Genomic DNA, 17,965 nt, shown 5'->3' with positions numbered 1-17,965 from the left:
TAGAAATCCCAAGACCAGCATAGAAGGAAGAGGACTAAATGAGAATAACATATGTTGAGTATAAGGAATTTAACAAAGCTGTTTACTGCAAATAGTGAACAGATTGAAAACAGAAAGAGATTAATACCCAGATCTTCACCAAAAATCCTCATTCAATCATGTATATTTAAGGCAATCTTGTCATATGAATGGAATGTAATAAAATAATGGATGAACATTTAATTATTCTATGCTCCCTGTCAGAACTTGTTTTAGTACTCTGTCTAGAGGCATGTCTTTAGAAATATCAGCTGAATTGAAAAAATAATTAATTAGAGGATTTAGACATAAGCCTGGAGTCTTCCAAGCTCTGAATACGTGCAAAGAGTCCTCATTTTCTGGACTGGACACATATGTCTATATATTGCTGCTTGAAAGGTAGTGGCTATGAGATAATCAAAGGTGCTGCAAATGTGAGGAAAATGTTTTACTAAGCCAAGGCTGTGATATAATATCTATTTATCATTCTTTTTGTTATTTGAACTTATCAAAAAGTACAAATTTTGCTTTAACTTTGATTATGACATCTTTTGAAACTAATTATTATTTTCCATTTTAATCCCCATTATTTTTTAAATTGTCTCAATAAATGGCAATGAAGGTTCTATTTTGATACCCATATTTTTGCTGAGCCACATCTAATTGAGCTCCTGTAAATTTTGCAAATGTGAATGAACTAGAAATCACTGCTGAATTTAGGCTAATATCTATCTAGAAGTCAATGTGATAATGCAGGCAATCTAAACAAAAATCATGGCAAGAAAGTCATTATAGTATGCAATTCATATAATGGATTTTACAATGTGTGTTGGAAATGAAGAGGTTTTGCCTTCTACACAGTTTTATAATAACTCTTAGAAAATAAAATAGCAATGATGATGTGAACATAAGAGACAGTTCATGGTTATAGGACCTGCCTGCATCTCCTTCCTCTTTCTGGTTGCTGCATTCATCCTCACATATTTGGCTTCTTCTGCACAATTGTCTTAATGCATTATTGTAGAATTCTTCCATGTAATTTTAGCATTTTTTAGTAACTTGCTGTTCCAAGAGTGCTCCCTATTGCAATATAACTGTGCTAGAAAGAGGCAAGGCTGCACAGAGCTGCCTCACCTGCTCAGCAGCATCAGAGGCCATGGTGCACACACCTGTTAGCAAGTATTAAGGCACATGACAAAGTTTGGTTGTGGAGACTTAAGCAGTTCAGAGGCTCAGATATTCACCGAAAGTAGATCTTTGCAGAATTAAATTAACCTCTTAAAGGCATATTCAGCTGGGCTGTTCATAGTCCTTTTAGGATCTAGCCTGGAAAACATGCATACATAGCCATGCTACTTAAAGCCTAGTCCTTAATAATGATGGGGTGGTTCTTTCAAGTACTTTGGGCTTTTAAATCACTTCTTGAATTCAGCTCTTCTCTACTCTACAGGACATAAGCATACCTAATGCCTAGAACTTTCTTTCTCATCACATTATTTCACAAAAGTACAGTTTTTCTGGCTAATGTTTATTCAGAAAAAGCTTAAAGGGGAAAACTTTAAATCTTAGATGAAAACATTTGAACCTGAGTTTAACTAAGACAAAACAATGATTTGGAGCACTTCTAAAGGATTTCAATGAGACCTAGACCTCAGTATAGCATTTGGTGAGTTTAACACGTATCTTTGCAACAGACATGTGATGACCAAAGGTAAGGGGAAGCACAGACAAGCCCATGAAGATGTGTTATCAGGGCCTTTTCATTGCAAGTGTTGATCTCTATGAAGCGAATTAACTCATGAGGATACATTCTTGCTTCAAAATAAATATGTTTGACAGCTTTCAGCAAGTCAAACCTCCAGGTCCCTCCCAACATAATTGGATTGTGTTTTCAAAGTGTTTCTTCCTTTATCCTGGATTGAAGCAAGCAAGCTCTTTCTTAATTATACGCTTTAATGCTTGTTGAGGGCTGAAGGATAGGAGCAAATAAGCTAAATCTCATCAGATCAAAGTGCTTTTACACAGTACAATACTTTGCCCAGCAGCAAGAGACATATCAAACATTGACCTCTTCACAAAGGCATTTAGCCTCATGGTTGGCCTTCTAACAGTTATTTGTGATTTCTTCCCCTGTTTGCCACAATTCATTTCTCTACTCTTCTGCTGGAGAATGGTTCAGAGCAGATTATAAACTATACAGTACACTTAGTGTGACTACCACACTAAGTGTACTGTATAGTTTATAACCTGCTATCACACTAAGTCACTGCTGCAGAAATTCTTGTAATACTTCCAAATCCCTTAGAATTTACTTATTTTCTCTCTTTTTTTTTCCTTCTGGATTTCATTGCATAGCATTCAAAGCCTTGTATTCACTATTAAAATCTATAAGACTGAAGCAGAATTTCTCCCACTGTAGCAGTCACATTTCTAGTGTCAGTAAATATGTTATTCATTTTATCTAACTTGAGGCAGTTTTCAATTTTTTACTGTTCTTCTTTGGATTTATCCAGTTATATGAAATGCTTACACTTGGACTTCACTCCTTTAGTTCCTCATCTCCAGTTTAATATCTTTGCATGTATTTATTTTTCTTGCTTTCTCTATGTTCTTTGTAGGTTCACTTTTGAGAATGAATGCAACATGTATTTTTGTTTTGAAACAAAGTCCAAAGGAAATGTTCCAAAATATTTCCCTCAAATTTTGTGATTTATGGACACATTTTCCTTTCCTTTGCCCTTGTATGTTCCTTTTATTCTTCCTGTCTTATCTGTCTTTTCTCATACTTTTTGATTAATTTAAGCTTATCTTCTATCACAACAAATCACTGTTGATTACTGGCCAGTGTCTCCTTCTAATATTAATATAATATATAATATAATATTATACTATTATTATATATATTATATATTATATATATTATATATAATATATATAATATATATATATATTATATATATTATATTATATTATATTATATTATATTATATTATATTATATTATATTATATTATATTATATTATATTATATTATATTATATTATATTATATTATTATATCTTTCTGATATTAATATAATATTTATTAATATATAAGACCGAGTCCACATAGAAGAAAGCCTTCTCTGCCTATTTCACCTCTCTTTGGACCTCCCTAAGACTAATGGACTCCAGTTTTCACAGCATGCACCAGACTAGTCTTCCACTAGGTACCCTAAATTCCTGCAGGGCTTCTGCCTTCCTTCTGGTCCTCTATCCAGTTTTCCTGTCTGTGGCACCAAGAGCATGACCCTTTAACTTTGTAAGTAATTTCTACTAGAAAAAGCAGCATTTATTATTTCTTAAGCTAAAATTAAGCAGAGAAGGGACACTGCTAAATGTAGATTTTCTATTAACTTTTGTCCCATCCTATTTTCAAAAGATAACTTCAGATCTGTACATCTGGAGGGCAGAATTTTAGTGAATTGAATGCATGTCCACATACACAATAACATTTTCAAATGATCTCCATTAATTTACCCCTGTGACAGTAAACAATGTGAGTTGCACAAGTCACTGTACCATTATTGTATGTTATCATTTGTAGTGGGTAAAGAATGAACATGGGGAATGAATTTGCTTTGCATTTCTTCAGGTAACAACAAGAGCCCTATCAAAGCACTTGCAGCTTAGGAATGATCTACCCTCTAAGGCTTTTATCTGTTCTATAACTCTAGTAAATGACCAGTGTGAAAAGAGAGCTGGGCATTGAGATCCAGATTTTGGAAGCTTTCTTGACAGCTTCTGTGAAAGAGACCTCCAGTGAAAAGAAAGATGCCTGCCTACCTTCATACTCAGGATGGTGTTCCTAGGGAGTTTTGGCCACTGTTGAGGTGTTTTGTCTTTTCTTTCTTCTACAGAAATTTTTAACTTCCACTGTTAGCTATTGCTGATTTATAAAACTTCTTGATGGACCACCAAGTAATAATAAAAAACTGATCCTTTCAAGTGATTGTCTCAACAGTGAATAAGGGCATGGAAGACTCAACTTTTAAAAGTGATTTTTGGTCAAAATGATACAATTTTAAACCTGATTTTCATAATACATCTTTTAATATGGGCCATTGCCAAACCCAGACTAAGAAACTGATTTACTACTCTAGGTCTCTTTAACAGATGGATAGAAGTTTTTGTACAATTAGATAATTTTAAGGTAATGCTCTAATTTACTTTTTTTTTTCACAGAGGTAAAATTGTCTACTAACTTCTAGATTAAAAAAAAAATCCCTATTTTGTAGTTGTCTTCAATATAATGATAAAAATACATGTTTTTTTCCTTTATATCATTCATTTTATTAGTATTATTCATTTTATAGTACTTTTTCTTGAATATCCATCATGCTATGAATTGCATGTCATAAACTGCATAGTAAGGTGTTAAAACACATGTGCGAACCTTACCAAAAAACAAGGTGTAGGTTATTCTACAAACACCACACTTCTATTTTTCTACTAAATTTAGCCTCATGTGTAGAAAATACCTTCAAAGGAGATAGGTTGTTTTACTATACTAAACTGAAGTATCAAAGATTAAAAAGGCAAATTTCATTTTATTAAACAAAACCCAACACTAAATTGCAAAAATAAACAAGACCTAAGAATATGTGTTACTTGAAACAGTTTACAATTCTTTAATTTCAGCTTTTAGTCCCTTAAAAATATTCATGAATAAAAGGAGCTTAAAAATTAGTGGAAAAGCAACACTGGGTGTAGTATGGGAAATACCTTTTCATCTATCACTTTCAGCATGTTGAATGGCAATTCTCTTGCCTTTCAAAACTCCTGTGCACCACCAAAAAGGAGTCAATTAGCATTTTTGGTAATAATGGGTACCAAGAAACAGAAAGCGTTGATGTTAATTTTAGCTTCAATTTTAAAGTAGGAAATTCACATAAAATAAATCACAGACACATGGCCAAATATTTCAATAAATTCTAAATTTCTAGATGGTGACATAATTTGAGGAAAGGGACAAAATAGCTGCTGAGATTAAGCATTTTTAATAATAGTTTTAATCCCTCTTCTTTTTGAAGACAGATAATGTATGGGCAGCTCTTATCTACCTGCACATATACTTTTAATAAATTTGTTGATACAGAACAATAGAAGCTATCATGACTATATTGAGTCATTCAAAATTTGAGCCCTTAAAGATTTGAATCAAACTTTGTAGGTTTTTTAAATTGTAATCAGTAACTACAGCTGTATGGTAATGATTAAGCAATTGCATTGTGAACATTTTAAGAATGGCTAATGTTTTATTTTAAGGAAAAGGGAAGACAATCCAAAGTTGGCTAGGCTGCCTGGATTATAATTACCAGGAGTAAAGTCAGCAGAACCAAGCGCTAATTGGGGGAAAGACAATTTCAGCAGTGGGGGATTATGACCACTGACTTACTGATGACTTACTCAAAACAGATTCCAGAATCAAATGGAGGGAAGAACTTCACATGCAGCTAATTAGCATGAGAAGCAAGTGATATAACTAGGAACTAACTTTAAAAAATTATGTAATCTGTAACCAATGAATGCTGATGTATTTATTTATTAAAATATATAAATCATGTTAAGTTCTGATGAATGGTGAGCCAGCCTTTTATGGGTTTCCACTAAGGTCCCTAGCTTCCTCAAACTAGAATAAAAAGTAGAAATATGTCAGCTCAGTGTGGGCAATGCACACCCAGTAATGAGCCCTCATTCTGGACAACAATGTAAGTATCCAACCAAAACTTGGCTACACATGTAAAAGGACACATGTAAAATAAATACAGTTTATCTGGGAAAGTAACAGTAAGAGAGAGTAGTTGGGGCAATTATTCACAGAATTGGGAAAAACTGTAAGTTAAAACTGTTTGGATTTTTTTCTGTGACTTGGTTGTTCACAGTATTGAGTACCAAGAAAATCACAGGCTTCAACTTCTTTTCTGGATGTAATAAGCAAAGACTATTGGGAATGAAATAAACAAAATTTTGAAGAAGTTTAATAAGTTAGTGATAACCCTGATTCTGTTCCTATTTTTCTCCTACTTCAGTTCTTTATATTTGATCCACGGTTCTGAAAGTATTTTTTTTATAATTTTCTTCAATGTTACAGCTTTAGTATAGATATCCACATATCTCCACTGGTGACAATATTAAATGCACATCATGAGTCTAGACAAAGAATGAAAAATATAAAACCAAGATGCAGGACAATTTGCATTTCTTTTACCTCAGCAAACAGGGAGAAATCAAAACACCGCCGTTTTGAGATGTGACAATCACCTTCCCTCTTACCCATTTGGGATATTACTGAATAACACTGTTACAAGAATATGAACAGAATAGCTTGTAGTGGAATTCCCAGTAAATACTATGTATCATGAATAAATGAAAAATGCATAGGAGATTTTCAAATAAAGATCCAAGTATAGTCACCTGGAGCAGACTTCAATCTGCTTAAGGTAGGGAGGTGCTAGTTACTATGTGCTTCCATTATAGCTGATGAAAGGAAATAAATACTTTCAGAACACCTAGACCTAATTGACCTACTTTGGGATGAGTTACATTGCACGTTAGGATGTGTATCTTCTTCAGCAGAACTGGTGTAGGATGATGTGCTCATACATCAATACTGGCATTAGCCTACATTTGATCAGATACTTTAGTTTGATCCTTGCTTTCACATTTCTAACAGTAAATTGCTTCAGAATGTCACTTTGAAAGTTACTAAATTTGTCATAATTTTCCAAAAAATGAATTCATGCCAGTTTTTCCTTTTGCCATGATCTATTTTGGATTATTTTTTAATATTGATCATATATCTTATATTCATTCTACCAGAACATTTTATTAACCAAGTCCTGTTTTCTTGGCCATAACTATTAATTAGATTACGTAAGGTCTTCCTTACAGACCAGTAAATTCTGTTTAGTGACATCTAATATAGAGATGGAGTAAGAGAGAGTTTAAAATTAATTTATGGACAGCATAAAAAATAAATGAATATTCTACTTGTTTTTAACCATGGAGAAGATATTAAGGGTGAGAGAAAAACAATTTGGTTAGTGGAGAAGAAGGTAATTGAAACATCAGAAAGAAAGCTTGAGTTAAAAAAATAATTTAAAAAATTAAGGTGTGAGAAACCTATAGAATATCTCAGTCAAAGGAACTAGCATTTTCTATCATATTATGCTGGAATGTGTCATATGTGAAATTGCCAACTCATCATAAGGAAGCCCTTGAAGGTGTTAACATATAAGAGATGGGAAAATACAGTGTCTGCTTTTAAAAGGAAAGAAAATTACAATCTAAATATGTGTAAACTCAATGTCATATGAATCAATGGTATTGAGAGCTCTGGACAGGCTTTTGAAGGAAAATATAATCAAATAAATGGAAGAACTTGGAAAATGGGATGGAATACAAAACATGTTTAACAAAGGTAGTTCATGCCTGATTAATTTGATATCTTTTTTGATAAGTGACTTTTGAGACAAGGGAAATGAGGTACATCTAATCAATCTGGACTCAGACTCTATGAATAATTGATTTTTCAGTTCAACTACTCATCTGAAAAAAAAAAAAGATCCGTAAGAAAGATAATAACAATAAAGATTAGAATCAATTGGTTAAAAATTATGGAAAAGGTAGCAATTTTAATAGCTAAATATGTACTTTCTGGAAGTCTATGCATTCATATAAGGAAAAAACCCACTATTTTAAAATCATAATAGCAAAGAGTAAGTGAAGAAGGCAGCTATTTTCTGCCAAATCTAAGTAGGAACTAACAGCAGTGAGATCATATAAGGCCTGCTTATAAAAAGCATTTCTTAAAAATAGCTTGTTTTATTTGATTAGATATTTTAAGAATTTTAGGCAAAAAGGACTTCAAAGAGAGTTTTAAAATCAGCCCAGTATAAGTTAGGTTGTTTAAGTTGTTGCAGCTAACAATCATTTGAAATGCAAGAGATGGTACTATTATTTCTCCAATACCTAAAATCAAGGAAGAATACTATCTGAGCAAAACCAAAACAAAAAACAGAGATAAAAATCTTTATAGGAAATAGTCAAATTAATCTGCTTTAATTGTTAAAGCCAAAGAAAAAAATTAAATCTAAAAAAGTATAGATTACAATTAAAACAGTAACATTACAAAATATGTAAAATTTGGAAAAAAGCTTTTCAGGAAAAACCTAGGAAAAATGGACAGCATTACAATCCCATTAGTAGGAGCAGTAAATTGCTAACTTAATAGAAGTATCATATGTTTTGAAACAATTTTTAAAGCATCACATTACCTCAAGTAATCCTTTCAGGAGAATGCTCTATTTAGTCATAAGGCTCTACTATCATTTAGTTAGAAAAGGTAGACATTTATGTCTTTTAGTTAGAAAAGGAAGACATCTATGTCCTCATAAATCCCATCAAAAAGGTGACAGTAGTTATTATCTTGAAGAAAGAAAACTCATTCAGATGGGTTGGATGTTAATTTTAAAGGGTGTCTTAGGCCCTGTATCAATATGGTTATATAAAATGCTCTTAAAAAAGGGAATACTTCCTTCAGTGGAAAAGAAACAAGGATAATTCTTGTTCCCTGCATACATAATTAAAAACAATGGTTATAGGTTTCTGCCACAGTTTTAGCAAATACATAAACAGGTTCATTAGTTAGAAAGGTAAACACAGATCAGTTAGGATTTATTGTGGTTAGGCAAATTGCTGCTAATAAAATTAAGATGTCTGTGGTTTGAGTTACTGTCCCCATGAAAACAACATCTGATAGATTTTATTATTCCTCAGAATGGAGAAAAATCCTTTGCCCTATGTAATAATAAGTTGCTGTAAATGTAAATATAAGTTGCTTCTATTTAAAGAATCCCACCCTATTCTGGAGAAATACTAAGACCTGACATTCCTTCCTGTCAAGTTTAAGATCCTATATGAAACTTAGGTTGAGGTTTTTTTTTCAAATTTAGTGTCTTCAGGGACTTCAATGGAAATTCATTCAGTTCATAAGTGGTTTTTAAAGAGCAGATATGCAAGGTTGCATAAGAAATAAGACTGGAGAATTAAGCAACAAATGTTAAAGTGTCATGTACAGACATCCAAGATTAAATGTATTACAATATACTGTATTCGTACCTCTTTTCATAGAGATAAACTAGAAGTTTATTATTAGAACAAGGAAAATACTAAACTATTCTAAAAATGGGAAAGGAAGAACCAAAATAGAATGAACTTGAAGTAACAATATGTTCAACTCTAAATGGTCTAGAGGAATTAGATTTAAAAGTGCTGTCATCCCAAAAACGTACCATGATGACAAGAAATACATACTGTCTGATACAAAAAGGAGGGCAAATTTTATCACAAAACTTAATTAAAATTAGATTGCTGCCAAAGAATTGTGTCCAAATGAAAACACTTACCTGGCTACCATAGTAAATATGGATCTTTTATGAGGCTTGGAGCTGCAGAGTACTCGGTGATTATTAGACCTAAGATTAATGGAGGCAAGGGAAGAGGCAAGTTTAAGACTAATGAAGGTAAGAGAAGAGGCAAGTTTTAGTCATTTGTATATGGCAGGCAGGACTATTATCTGCCTGTAGGAATTTTACAGCAGTAGGCAGAAAAGATTGGTAAAGTCTGCCCATGGTTCAGTTCATTGCAATACCCTTTCATTAGTGAAGGATGTTATCTTCATGGTGAAATACAGCTGGAATATGCTGAAAAATTGATTGAGGAGACTGAGGTGCAGGCACAGAGTGTTATCTGCCATCTGAGCATTTGAAACATTAATGTCATGAATGGCAAGCACAGCAGCTAATGGCAGAAGTGTTTTAGGTAACCCAGTACTGATTCTATCAGGAAGAGCATCATCCACCAAAGAGTTTGCTTGAGAAAGTGCAGGTCTTTTCTGTGCAAAGTTGTGTTCTGATGCTTTCCTTCAGCACTGTGCTGAGCTGTGCACATTCCTTGGCTGCAGGGTACGTGAAGCTGGTACTGGTAATGAAGGAGCCTGTAGGCAGCTGCCATTTGCATCAGAAATAACACCACCTGTGTGTGCTTGTATTTATCTCAGAGTGAAGCAGCCTGTTCTCATGTGAACATCCTTTTGTTTGACACTAGAAATGATTAATAGGATTGTTCTTTTCTAAGAATATCCTATAAGAGCTCTAAAGACCAAAATGCCATCAAACAGATGGGATCTGCATTATGTGCTGTTCCCTGACAAGAGGTCTTTCTAATGATATACAACTGTTCCCTACATCTGAAGGCATGTAAGATTATCTATATTATTCTCTTTTTCCCTACAGTGTTAGCTCCAGTGAATGGTATTTTAAGCAGCATCTTAGTGAATCCGAGTGATCTTTTCACCGGGATCATAACCCCAGTCTTGGTGCTTTGCTGCAATGCACTGCAAATCCCAAGGTAGACAAAACCAGACATTTAATCCACCTGAGAGTGCTTGTTCCCTTGCACTATAAGTTTGGGGTTATGAAGGATGTTTCTTCAGTAACTGATGGCAGCACATAGCACTACATTCAATTTTGCTTTGGGGTAGCATCTTCCAGGAAAGAAGGCATCAGTCCCTACTTTAGCTGCTTCAATTCAGAGCACATACAAACACCCTTTCCATCCTATGCTTCTTGTACTATGGAGGTGATAATTCTCCATCAGTGGAATCCAATATGGATATCTGGGAACAATTTTATCAAAGCTTCTCATCATGATGAGTTCCTACCTGTGCAAGGACACTTTTTAAGTTGTCACACTTGTAAAAATCTGGTGTTGGCTACAGGACGAGTAATTTGACAAAGTATAGATCTATTTCAAGATGGCAAAGCTTATGTTACTAAATAGCTATATTCATGATGAACAATGGATAAGTTTTCACAGAGGGGTCTCTCTAGTGTTGAGTTCCTTGAGGCAAAATGGCTGTGACTTTCTGACTTGATTTAAACTACAACTGTTTGCATCATCAAGCAACCTAAAGCAGTAAGACTGAATCATTGAAACTGAGGAAATAAACATTGCTGTGTTAATAATGATTTTTTTCAACACTGCTATTTCTTCAGAGTTTCTTTTGGTCAAGTAATTTCTAAGAGCAGAGGCACAAGTTACTATTTTCTCCATTGCTGCTATTCCACAGTAGAAGAGTCCTACAAACAGCCATTAGCAGAATGCTAGTGATTGTAAGGAACTTAGAGACAGAGGAATGGATATCTGTTTTTTCTTGGGAATCAAAACATTTGGCAAGTGTGAGGAAGAAGCTTTTGTATAGTAGCTATTCCTTTTGTATGTGAACACAAAACAAATTTATAGAATTACCTAATTTACACAGTTACCTTATTGATCATTGTGTCTGACGTAGGGGTGCATAGGAATACATGAACTTTACTGGCTGAATGGCTGCAAAAGCTGTGCAAGATGGAATCAGCGAAGAGCAGGGAATGGGCAAATTTCTGAGTTTCTGTAATGAAATAACTGTATGTATCACTGTATGCCATGACAAATACCAGGATAATTTTTCTTGTAATTACTCTTCTGTGTGACTGGTCATCTAAACTAGAAGGTAGTGTTTCAGCTGCTGAACTAGATAATTAATGCATTGATCAAGATAGAAGTTAATATTACAATCAAAGCCTCAAGAAAAAGCCTTGTGCATTATGTAAGTTATTATTGATGTTAATACTTAAATAAGATTTAAATAATTCTGACTGTCTAAACTTCATCTGACTGAATACAAAGATACGTGTAAAAATGGCAAAGGAAATGTCTGTTCAGGGGTCTAGCAGAAGACAGGACCTCAGAGGAAATGAGAAGGAAACTGAAGAGATAAACCTTCCATTGTCTCCCTGTTAAGAAAGACAGGAAAAGTTATCTGGCACATTTCAAGAAAATCAGGCTTTTCCCTCAGAATTATATTTATTAGTCTGTGAATTATTAAATTTTCACTTTGCTCATTTCTGTATGAAGTCACTGAAGAAGCATTTCTGTATGAAGTCACTGAAGTAATTAATTCTTCATGTGAAGATACATTTATTTTCACTGCCCTTTAGTAATAATAGCTTACTGTTAAGTAATGATTCTCTGAACACATTTATTAAGTATCTGACCATTTAAAAAAATCATGGACAATTATTTGCAATTTTGTTTTGAAATACAACAACAGAAATATTACTATCCATAAACAGTAAATAGAAATGCTATTTATTCCTTCTTTTTGCTTAAATGACACATTAACCTTTTGATTAATCTAGCGCTAAAAGTCACATGGCATTATTTTATTAAACAGCATTTCATATCAGTCTAAATAGCTCCAATCAAACATCACTTACTGTTTGCCCTTGGAGTGTTCACTTCTTGTGCTATTTGCATAAACAAATCATGTACTACACCTCTCTGATGCAAATCCCATTGATTAATATCACATGTTTATCTTGCAACAAAGGACTTCATAGGTTAAAGATCCACTGACTTGAAGAGGAACAAGAGCAGAGAATGGGAATACACAGTCTTCAGTCATGTGAAGTTCCCTGTGGTGACGATCAGTGCAATTCCACTGAAAGCGATTGAGCTAAAATGACTTTAATCTACATCTTAATTCCATCAGTTTGCCTGGAAAATGAATAGCCAGGCATTTCACTGGTAACAGCTGGGTTTGTAGGTTCCTACATTCTGTATGACCTTGTCAAATTTCCTCCATTATAATTTGAACTCCTTTGTCCTCAAGCTATAATGTACAAAATTATCCATTGAAATCATAAACTGAATCTTGACAACATTTTTTTTACTATGTTTATTCAAGGCTCTGATTTCATTATGCAACAACATAATATGTGCCATAGTTTTTTTTCCTATTAATTTATTGATCCTTTTTTGCTAAATCTGTTCTTCTAATAACTAGATCAAGAATGTGGAAAAATGAAGGTTTTGAGATGACGTATGTAGTTGCAGAACACAAAAAAAAAAGATTTTAAAGTAAAGAGGTTTAATCTTTCTCTATTCTGACCACACAATTTAAACAGGTCTGTGATAGAAAATCTAGTCAAATAGAGACACAACTTCCCATTTTATGAGTCCAAAAATCAATTCTACCCTTAATTCTCTACTTTTCTTTAATAGAAATAAAATAAGAAATTGGTTCGCTCTAAAAAGAACCCCCAGTGCTTTTAAGGAATTTCACAATGAAGTATTGGATGCACATGTGACTAGTAAGCAACTATCCTGGACTATATCATCACCATCATGAAGTCATCACCAACTTATAACCTAGCATTGCAAGTGCTTAAAAAATACTGCTGCCTACGTCATTTGGAGTTTGGATAAGAAGCCAGCTTCACTATCTTATTCCTCATACAGAGAAGTTTAAGTTCAGCAAAAAGTTATAAAAACCCTGTACTACAAAATATTTTTCATCTGAAATAATCTTTAGGAAAGAGAGATTTATAAATTCAAGACTAAGGCTAGGACTTAGGACCTGAACATTGTATGCCATAAAGGTGCAAGAATATCTTTGATTTATTTATATTGGTTTTTGTGTATCAAGACCAGTATTTGACAACTAACAGTCCAAGTTGTCAGAAGGAACTATTTTGAACTACAGAATGCAGTTAACCAACTCCTCTGGTTAACTCCTAAAAACACATTTAAAAATTTTTTTCTCCTTCTTTAACACCTTTTAGAAAAGCTGAAATTGATACTTGATTCTAGCCACTAACACTTTCTGTCTCACAAACAAAAAGATCACACAGGTTAATCCTGGATTCTGCAGGTCTTAGTCAATGATTTGTCTTCAAATAGGATTTAAGTTCTGATGTCCTGCTGAACAGGACTTTTGACTCTAGGCAGTAAGGTCATATTATTATGCCTTAGTTCCTTTGTTGTAAAATAGATATTTCCAAGAAAAGTTGAGATCTACTGATAAAGATCACTACATAAATTGTAGATCATTCCTGAAAAAAGTATTTTTCAAAAGAATCTTACTTAAGCCATTCCGTGTTTTCTCTCTGAGAGGTTTTGAGGTTTTGGTGGTTTTTGGTTGCCTTGGGTTTTTTTTTTTTTTTTTATTCCTTTTTGGGGGTAAAGGAGGGCATGATGTGGTAGAGATAATTGTGTCTATTTGCTTTAAAATATCATAGTGTTTATCTTTTCAGCTGGTGTCTTATGATTCTTTTTTCCATGTGCCAGCTTCTGGGACCATTGTATGAAAAGTTTCACTTAAAAGAAATAGACAAATGAGCAAAATTTATTCAGGCTATTTAAATTAAAAAAATGCCCAAGTCAGAAATAATTAAAAGTTTCAGCTTATCACTTAAAGGATGGGCCATAGATATCTTCAAGGTTCCAATGTGTTCCAGGCTAGTTGACAGATACTTAAATAAATTTAAAAAAATCAGTACATGCTTATGAGGTTTCTGCAAAGAGAAAGGACAAGATGCAGTAGAAGAGAATCCAAATGTTGCAAAACACACTTCCCAATAATTAGAAGTGTGTCTGATGTTTTTTCCCCTTACAATGAATTACAGCCCTTATTTTCCCATTGAGGCAGCTGGAGCTCCATATGAAAAGGCATGAACGGCAGTGTGAAAACTGCAGACATATTGCTACTTTCTCTAGTCAAATAAGCTCAATTCCACAGTCAAGTTGGTATTTTGCCAAAGCTTGAGTAGTAGTCAGAATGCACAAACGTAGTTTACAGTATTTAATTGTAAATGTATTACATGGAATAAGAAAATCCTTACATGTAACAGCACTTTGAAAATCCATCCAAGGCAGTATAATTTCCTGTCAAGAACACCATGATAAACTGGTGTCTAGTGCCTTCTTTTGAAATAGCCTGAAAAATAAATCAAGCATTTAGTGTTATTAGCATAAATCATAATTTCTTTATCTAGTTTGCAAAAAATTAAGGAATTTATTTTAATTTAATTTAATGTTCTATAAGTGTTGTCTCCTTTTTCTCCTGCATCACCTGCTGTACACACTCCTTAGTTTAGTCATATAGCTTTCAACTACTCTGTATTTAAAGAGTAACATTTCCTTCCACAGAGAGACACTGGAAAAAACCTCTTTTTAACAGTTTTTTAACAGGAAAACCTCTTCTTTAACAGCTTCAGTCATAAGTGATAGGAAAGAGATGTTACAACAGCAGCATGCCAAAGGAGTCAGAGATTTTAATCAGAACCAGGGCTGTATAATCAGGGATATTATTTATTAATGTATTTTGTGAAGCAATTTACTCATTGTATGAACAGGAGTAGCATGAATGATTTTTAGAGAAAGTTGCTTTAGACAAAAACAGAATCAGTTTTTAATTTCTGTTTTATAAATATGTTTTATGATTTATCTTTTAAGAAAAAATTAGTTTTTCATTTTTGCTTCCTAGTTTGGTTGGCTTTTCTTTCTGATACAATACCATATATTTTTTATTTTCATATTTGAAAATTCAGGGAATAACATTTTGTTGCAATGAATTTTTGGTAATTTTTTTTAGAAAAGTCATTATTTTCCCTTATCAGTGTAAAATTTTCTGTCCTTCACTATGGCCAAATAGATTTGCTTATTGTAAAAATAGAATTCTTATACCCCCACCTCCCAAGATTTCATTACCCTTCTCAGTTGTCTCTACTTCGATGTAAAGACTATTGTTTCCACTATCAGAGGTTCTTTTAGAGATTTGTCATTAGCTTTTTGAGAAAGGGTTCACAAACTGCATAATCTCTATAAAAATATCATAAATTGTGATAAAGCTGAGAAAGATACTCTTTATTTACACAATGTAAAACTGTTGAATAATACTTAATAAAAACTAAATACAATACAGAATTATCACAAAAAGCATTATCACACCTTTAGATTATAATTAATATATTGATAATACATTTTTAAACACATTAAATTCACTTATATACAGTCATTATTTAGGAATGCCATTCCCCAATTTAACGTTCCCACAGAAAAACTCCAAACCATGTGCTGCTTGCTCACTTCTCCCTCCCCCTGCCCTTCACTCTCCCTGTGGCAGGCTGGAGAGAAAAACTGGGGGCAAAAAAAGTAGATTACCAGCTGAGATAAGAACAAGTTACTGAAAATAGTAATGAGATAAGGAAAGGAGCAGTAACAGCCCCAGTCCTAATGGCAGGGGGTACAAGAAACAAACGATTTCTGAGTTCATATCCCCAACGTCATCCAACCTCTGCTGAGGCCAGTTGCACAGTTTTAGTTAAGCATACACCATTTGCTTTGAAGGAGATGTTAAAAAAATCTGGTTTTCCCTTTGTTTATGTTCCCCCATGTTTTCAATTCAATGTTTTAAGCTTATTCCCACAAATTTGAAAATATTCACACGTTTTGCAAAATGCAGCAGAAATTGCTTAGTATGTTAGCAGTGACAAAGTTCTGGCCTTAAAGAAATTAAGTTTCAGATAGCTTTGTTGTGAGGAAAAGATCTTTTGTGTCCATGCCTAAGCTACTTGATTTCCATCAAGGGCAGCTGAGGTAAAAATAGGTATGAATCTGACCCTAGAATGTGAAAACTATATATAAATACTAGGCCCAGACACTCGTAAATGGGAAGTATTTCATCGTTAATTCTTACATGGGAGCCAAACAAGTGCTCTCATAATTCTTCCTCAAGCATGGTTACAAATGCAAACCATCTGGAACATGTTTTGCCTAGAAGTAAATTACTTTCTCACATAGTGAACTGTCAAAAAGATAGACTGATTTGTAGAGCATTTTAAATATTAGCTCAGGAGTTGAGGCGTTGGGTCAAATCCTTTCTCTGACATGGATTGCCTTTGTGATCTTTGGCATTTGACATAAATCAAGGTATCAGGAAAGGATTTAATATGCCTAAGTTGTGATCTAAAGGCCACTTCATTGTGGAAGGACTTGTACTCTGCAGATGTCATTATTTTTAGAGTTCCTAGAAATGAAATAAATGCATATGGGCAGAGGTCAATACACTGCCTATCTCAGCTTATGGCTTAGACTTAATATTCATGGTTACAAGTTGTCCTATATATTTGGGCAAGGATTCAAAAGCTAGATGTCTGTCTGCCTAAGACCTCTGTCTAGCCAATGTACTTGGAGCATTCCTAACACCTTCCACAGGACCAAAATTTTCATATAAACTAATGTGATTCATTGGGTTTTCTGAAAATGTAGGAAATAAGACAACTGTGGTATATTCCCATGATCCTTATCTCCACTTTAAGTATCCCGGTGTTCAGGGGCAGAGTCTTTTTATTTAGTTCTATTGGTGTATTGGGAGTCATCTGCAAGGGAGTTTTCACCTTTTGGAGATGTCCCATTCTTTCCTTTGGCTACAGGGTCTACAGTGACTGGTGGAAATGCACCATTTACATATATTTATGTACCATTTTTGTACCATTTCTGGTGGAAATGTACCAAACCATTACGAGTTACATAAACATTGGTATGAAGCATTCCACCATGCTGCTGCCCTGAGAAAAAAATATCAGCATTTCAGACTTCACCCTGCAGTGCTTGGCTTCTACAGGTGCAGCTCAGGAAGGCAGCACATCTCCATGGATGGCAGCAATTCATTCCAGCTGCAAGGCCTGTCAATGGCAGCCTGCTGGAAATCTGCTCTGGAAATCTACTTGAGACCAAAGCCTCTGGGAGTGCATGGTTGGTATGGGATCTGTCCCGTGTCCTAAGTATAGGACCATGGAGTAAAAGAGATGAAAAGCAGGTATTCCTGTATGGAACCTCCCTTAAGCACAAATCATCCCTGCTGTTGCTGTGATTAGGTTAATACGACAGGCGTGCATCATGAATTTTAGGAACTTATTGTGATTGCATTCATACATATTTTATTTGAGTCATGTTTTTGATTAGTTTAACAAATAAGCTGTTCAGGCAAATTAAAGAAACTCCAGGGGGAGTTTTGTTTTG

This window comes from Molothrus ater, chromosome 3 (assembly GCF_012460135.2).
Source record: "Molothrus ater isolate BHLD 08-10-18 breed brown headed cowbird chromosome 3, BPBGC_Mater_1.1, whole genome shotgun sequence".
NCBI classification, from domain to species: Eukaryota; Metazoa; Chordata; class Aves; order Passeriformes; family Icteridae; genus Molothrus; species Molothrus ater.
This window is presented reverse-complemented; position numbering follows the sequence as displayed.